We start from the raw sequence: 7041 nt of genomic DNA on the forward strand, positions 1-7041 counted from the left end.
GTCATCCAGCAGGCAGATTGGGGGCCCCACACCCCCCAGGAGGAGTCTGGCACAGCCCCACAGCCCTCCTGGGGGTGCAGGCAGGCCCTTGATCTGCCTGCCATTTGACAGGAGGCTGTCACTGCTGACTTGGACTGGTGCTGAAGCCAAGTAAGCCTGGCTTCAAAACTCAAAACATTTTTAAACTTGTTTCGTTTTGAAGCTGTTTTGGAGGGTTTTGATTTGATTTCACTATTTCAAGCTCAAAATGCATTGAAACAGCTTCGAAACAAAACACTGGGCAAAATTTCACACAGCCCTACTGGAAGGGACCTCATGAGATCATGTGGTCCAGCCCTATGCCCAAGGGACAGGAAGTCAGCTGGGGTCAGATCACCCCAGCAAGGTAAGCATCCAATAATTTCCCAACCCTGCCTTAAACGCTAAACCAAAAGTTGTTGTTCCAAGTTTAGTCCAGCCTGACATCGGGTGCTCTTGGTTACTTGTGCTTCTGCCTGAAAGCTTGCAATTAAAGAGGTTTTTTTGCAAAAATCTAGTTGGTCTAATAAAAGATATCACCTCTACCATGAGTTCTGCTTCCTTGGTTACTTCTTTGATCCATCTTTTCTTCCAACTGGACCCCTGTATCCAATACACTCTGAGACTGAATTATGATACCCGTATTCAACACCTCTCAGAGGTGTTGAGTACATGGGAGTCTGAGGGCCCTGGTCCCTTGGGAAGTGGGCTGTCACCTGAAATGCATAAAACTTTCAACATATCCCTCATCTTAGCTCCTTCCTGCCCAGCAAAAATAAAAGTCAGCACCTATGACAACTTTCCACAGTCCTGAGATCCTCACACCACATTGCTACAATTTCTAGATTTTTTTCCCACCTGGTCCTTTATTTCTCTCAAAATGCTTGTCATCCTGGTAGCTATTTATGCCATTCTGTGAGGCATTCACTGAGGTGGCTTGCATCCAAAAGAGTCAAGACCAAGCATCTGCCCGCTGTTTCTTCCATTGTCTTATCTGGAACTGTTTCATTCTCATACACTACACCCTATTTTTTTGTTGAACACTTCAAACTCTGAAGCCTTGTTAGCTCCAATGCAATGTGCCATCCACTTTTTTATTCTTCATTATTTATTTATTATAGTTCTCATTATGTTCTAGGTGCTTTCCATACATTCAAGAGAGATGAACTCTGTTCCTTAGGTGTCTTTAGGTGCTCACAACCTAACACAGGAAAGCAGAGAGAACATGAGTAAAGGGGAATGAATAACCAACTGTTTATACAACTGATCCAGACTGATTGTAGGCACAGAAAATGGCATCTTTTAGAGGGACTTCAGTAAGGAAAAGATATGATCCTTATGGATGAAGTCAGGGAGATCATGCCATGTACAAGATCCTGCAAAGAAAAAGTGAGGAAGATGGGAAATGATTGGAACAAGGCTGGGAATGCAGCTGGAGTAGAAGTTGTTGTGTGTGATGCAAAAACAGAGTAAAAAGGCATTGAAGGCAATGACACTGCATAAAACCTTGGTATCAGTTAAAACAATAGCAAAACCCCTGTGATGTCAAGGGGGTCAGGAGTACATCCAAAAAAGGCTTAAGTTTGAAGCAACAGACAACTGGGGGGAACAATGGAAAAGATCCAAGAAGGGGCATGGCATTCACAAAACAGACAAGAAAGATGGTAACAAATGCTAAGTTGCCTATTGCTGTCCCCATTCCTTTAATCCATATCAGGTCTAATTTACACTAGAGGGCATCTCAGGCCTAGTCTACCACCAGGCTGAGGGAGAAAAGTGGTTTAGTGTTCAGTGTGTCTGAGAATCCAGTCAAATGTTTTCTGTACCTATACTAGGGTAAAAATCCAGATGAACAATCACAGAGACAAGGTGAAATGAGTACACAAAAAGAATTGTTTTATTTTAACATTTACCTGTGTTGCCAAATAACCTGCTGTAGAACTGACATGATGAAAGAAAAAGGATATTTCTAGGATACCAGTCTGTCATAACAACTTCCTTTAGACATTCGGCACACAATGACTTCTTTGTTCAAAATTTTTCCGTGGTCTTTTTTACTTTAGTCTGTTTTGTCAGACTGTAGCTCTGGAAAGCTCTCAGGCTGGGCAGAAAATAGCATCGCCCTATTCCTCCACTGTGGACAATAATTTCCAACCTACAATCCCTTATCAGAGACAGAGTATCACTCGTCTTATGCATTTTCTCTTGCTATATTTTGGAATAGTTTCCTTTCTATGATGAATTAATCTAATATTGGTTTTAAACACTATTTGCAATGGAATGTTTACTTTCCTTCAACCTGGGTGAACTGCGTGTTTAAAAAAATAATTAAGTGCTGAGAATTCTGGAAAGCAAATAGGCTAATATGTACCTTCATAATACCTAGCTATTTTCTCTTAAATTTTGAGTAAGCAATGATGCGTTTCATAAACACACCTAAAACTATAGAGAATAAAAAGAATGGAAATCAAGGGAAAACACAGGATTACACAGTATTAAGAATGACATTTTAACAACTAAAGTAAGAATAATATGTTTTTAGCTGAGCTTGTGAAACAATATTCTCAACCTAATGGCATTTGTGCTTATCTATCCATTTACAACACAATCATTTTTGAGTGCTACATCTGATCAATTGCAAAATTTCATGGAAAGTTCTAGGCATGAAATGTATTGATTTTGAGGATAATCAGAAAAGCAAAAGGGGGGGAAAGTGACACAGACTCAGGGCCCCTGCCATCCATTTAGAACTGCCGCACCTTCAAGTACTTCTGCAGATATACTATAGATTAAGCAGCTGGCCAATGATACCTGTTAAAACTCTTCACCATAATAATAAACCTACCTCTCCTCTGCCCAATAGAGTTGTACATGTGGACACCCTGAATGACTCATCTCCCAGAAAGAAAAAAATGGTGGAGAGAATGGGTGAGCAGAAAATTTGGGGCAAAGGTGCACCAGGCAAAACCCCTGGGGACCCTTATGTGGTAGGAAGAGGTAAAGGAGGGCACACAGATCACTTTGTGGGGAAAATTTTCTATGGGGGGGCACACATGGCACTTAGACTGGGAGGATATTAGGAATGGAAGGGAAGATGAGAAAAGGGTGCCTAGCATTGGAGAAGAATGAAGGAAACTGGTATGGGGCAATAGGTAATTGGGCAGCATAAGTGATAGGTAATGAGGAGTGTGCACACAGCCCCTTGCATGGAGGAGAGCCTATGCACCTAGTATGTAGGGGACAGAAAGAATGGGAGCAGATAGATATATTGTCATAGCAGTGAGTGGGGACCCAGGTATAGGGGAAGGACCCTTGTATTGGGGAACTGCCTTTGGTAGGTGCAATAGGAATGGGTAGTATTGGAGGGAGTGCCTAAAACAGAATAACAAGGAAGGGTGGCATGAAAGGCCTTTGTCACAGAAAGAAAACAAGAAGCTTCTGGTGTGTACCATGAGATCAGTCCACAGAAGCAAAGAAGGGTGAGACTCCCTAAGCTTTTTTTGTTTTGTTTTTTAAATCAACTCCAATGAGGTCAATAGGCTAATTCTTATGAAAACAGGGAAAGATGGGAATCACAAACACAGCAAATCAACTATAATCAACTGCTTTTCTTAAACCACACAGTTAAATACAAAATCCAACCAAAAACTGTGGGGGGATAAGACTTAACTTGATAAATCCCAAAATATTGCCCGTGTCACACAATAATTCTTTTCTAGTTCAGTGCTAACATGTAATACATTTGAGCTACCACTAGAGGCCAGTGGGCTCACAGTTTACAAAAGTACCTGAATTCTCATTTGTTTTGAAAAAGGGAGGAATTGCTCTAGAGTGTGGTATTTCATAACACTGGTATAGTTTGAAGTGAAATAGGTCACATTCTACCCTTGATTAGTCCATGGGCCTGAGTATGCTGCACACAACGAATGTGGAGGAAAATGGGAATTCTGTCATGTATCCAAGGTAGAATACAACTCACCTGCTATCAGTAGTGTATATAATTTTTTATGACATGCAGTGAACATGGGAATACAAAGAAATCAAGGCTGAAAAACTGTCCACCAAACTAAAAACTGACTCCAACTACCAAGGGAAAAATATGGTTTTACACCCTTAATTTCAGGCACACCTCCCTCTTCTCTCCTGCCTTCAGAAGTTTTGTTGCTCAGTAGTCTTTAAAGTATAGGGTACAGTCAGAATTAGGATAACTGGATTTTTATTTTTTAATACCTAGTTCATCCAGAATTCACACCACAGTAGTATAACTGTAATGAATTACAGCAGTAGTACACACACTTCCAGTCCTGCAGCCCAGGTAAGGATCTGTCTACAGACTGAATTTCACATGAGGTTGATGCCTGAGGTCAGTCCACAGGTATGATCCAGGATGCCTGCCCAACCCCACATGCCTGGATCTAACCATGCTCTGGCCTGACCATATGCCAACTCAACCCTACATGCCAGGATCTGCCCAGATCCACCCATAACACTAGCCAACCCCATGCACATGGATCCAGCTGCATGTTAGAGCAACCCCCAGATCTGGTTTTGCACTAAAAAAATTCACACGTGGGCCTGATCTAGCATGTAGTCACATTATCTGGCTTACAGGCCTCCCCACAGTCCAGAAATTTGGTAGCAAGGCAGCAACAATTAATGCTACTATTGTTTCTCTGCTGCCAAATTTCTGAACCTGTAAGGAACCCTGTGGGCCAGATGCCTTGGGTCTGTGGGCACCCCTGAAACAGAGTCTTTCATTCTGCATTAGATATATACACAATATATAAACCAGAAGACCTGTATAGGCTGTAATTTCATTAGTCTACTTAGATTTTATTAACTAACAGTACCTTTTGGGTAGCTCGCTACAATACACCTACAAAACAAACATATTAAGTTTTAAGTTTATTTAAAGCACCACTAGATGACAGCAGAGTAAGTCATTAAAATACCTTTGCTGTAGAAGGGAGGAGTCATATGAACACACAGTTTACAGGTGTTATTTGTGACACAGTTTTGCCATCTCTCATAATTTTTTGTGAGGGTCAGTGCATGTTTTTAGGTGTTCTCTTTTTTGCTGAAGTCAAATAATTACTTGACAGTCTCATCTTTCACTGTAAAAAGACATGTTTGTATTTTTTCATGTGTAGAAGAGGTGGAAAACTGAAGCATGTGCACTCCAAGGGATCAGAAATCAGAAAGGAAAGAAAAGAGCCTAAAAGGTATTGTTTCACAGTTTCCCATGATTTTTAAGCCAATTTCCTGGTTCATGGGGGAAGGGAGGAATTGTTGGTTCCTGATCACTGATACCTAGGGTTAGCCATACTGCTTTGGAATCAGGGAGAAGTCCATCTCCCCATTTGAGCAACAGAGTAATTGAGTCGAAAAGTTGGTTTATTCCCTCTGCAGAAGTCTTCTCCTAACACACCTCAGCTGATGTTGATCAGAGATCCAGGTGAGGGAAAACCTATATCTCACAAATTTCACTCAGGGGTGCATCTACACATGCCCCCAGCTGCACAGCTGTCTACATAATGGGGGTGTCTACACGTGCCCCTGACTGCTAAAGCAAGTACTAAATGACTGTGCAGTAACCACCATTATTGCACAGTCCCAGCAGCACATGGGTCATTTCTGACCCTACTGTGCAGTAGCATTGGCATCATGGCTCATGCCTGCTGACACTATGTCGCCATAGCAATGAGCTACGTTGCCATAGCATCTCGTGTAGACGTGCCCAGTGTGTACAGCTGAATGACAACAGGATAGATCTAAACTCTTCTGCCATTGTCTTCCATATGAATCACTCAAATTCTGCAGAGTGAGAACAGCAAAGCCCCTACAGTTACCCTTTCCTAAACTTCCTGGGAAGGAAAATGATAATTTCTTCAAATCTCCATTTCTCCCTGCCCACGCCGCTCCTCAGATTTTCTTACCCACCCCTCACTTGTTTTGCCTACTTTCAAATCTTTCCCCACATTCTCTTGCCCTCTTCCCTGATCCCCTATGTCCACATGCCCTTGACTTCCCTCTCTTCCCTCAGCAGTACACACAGTAGGAGCTCTGAGATGCTGAAAAGGGGGTACAGCAGCAGCAAAGAGCTCACAGGGCCTACGTCTGGTGGCTGGGATGGGAACTCTCTGCAGCTAAGTGGGGTGCGACCACACCATCGCACTCCCCCCACCACAAATCCACTCCTGTAGACACAGACACAAGCAGTACTCTTTCACCTTGTCTCTCCACATTCCTCCACTATCTTAGGTGGCTGCTATCTTGGTTTACAGGCTTGTTGCTGGAATATAAGGGCCATCTTCATGAGGCTAATCTCAGTTCCACCTGTAATGGCTACAGGAAAAGGGTGGTCCCCCTCAGCCGAGGGTAGGCAGTGGTTTTGGTCCATTGGCTGTTTTTAGCAAGGATGGGAACAGAGGAGAATCTGGATGTTTCTGGACACCCACAACTGCAGCAAACTGGACAGGATTGTGAGAGTCATCCGCACTCTCACAGTCAAATGTTCCCAATACCTTGGATTTTATGCACATGACCTATTATAGCTAGTCCATAAACCTAAATTAAAGCATGGTAAGAATGTGAGCTCATAAGAAAAGAGCCTGAGGCACAAGCTAGGAAGAGAGAGATTCTGCAGACCTTGCATAAAATAAACAAGGAAGTAAATATGAACTTCTCAGGGACTACAGGCCAAACATAGTCAGAGCTGCAGGGATTGAGGGCATACACCCAGACAAGTGTGAATGTGCTTATTGCAGCATTTCAAACCAGTTTGAGATGCTGCAAGAAGCATGCTAAGAAGGAAAAATGTTCCCCTCACTGCATATTTGTGGTGGGGACACTAAATTTGATACCGGGACATCCTGGTATAAAAAAAACAAACACCCTGAAAAAAGCGGTGCAGGGCACGTTTCTCAAGTATGCCCAAGTCAACCAGAGGCTAAGTCCACCAGAGATGCTCTTGCATTCCCACACACCACCCCCCACCCCAACCCCATACACCCACCCCCACTC

Source organism: Alligator sinensis, unplaced genomic scaffold (genome assembly GCF_000455745.1).
Source record: "Alligator sinensis unplaced genomic scaffold, ASM45574v1 scaffold5_1, whole genome shotgun sequence".
NCBI lineage: Eukaryota > Metazoa > Chordata > Crocodylia > Alligatoridae > Alligator > Alligator sinensis.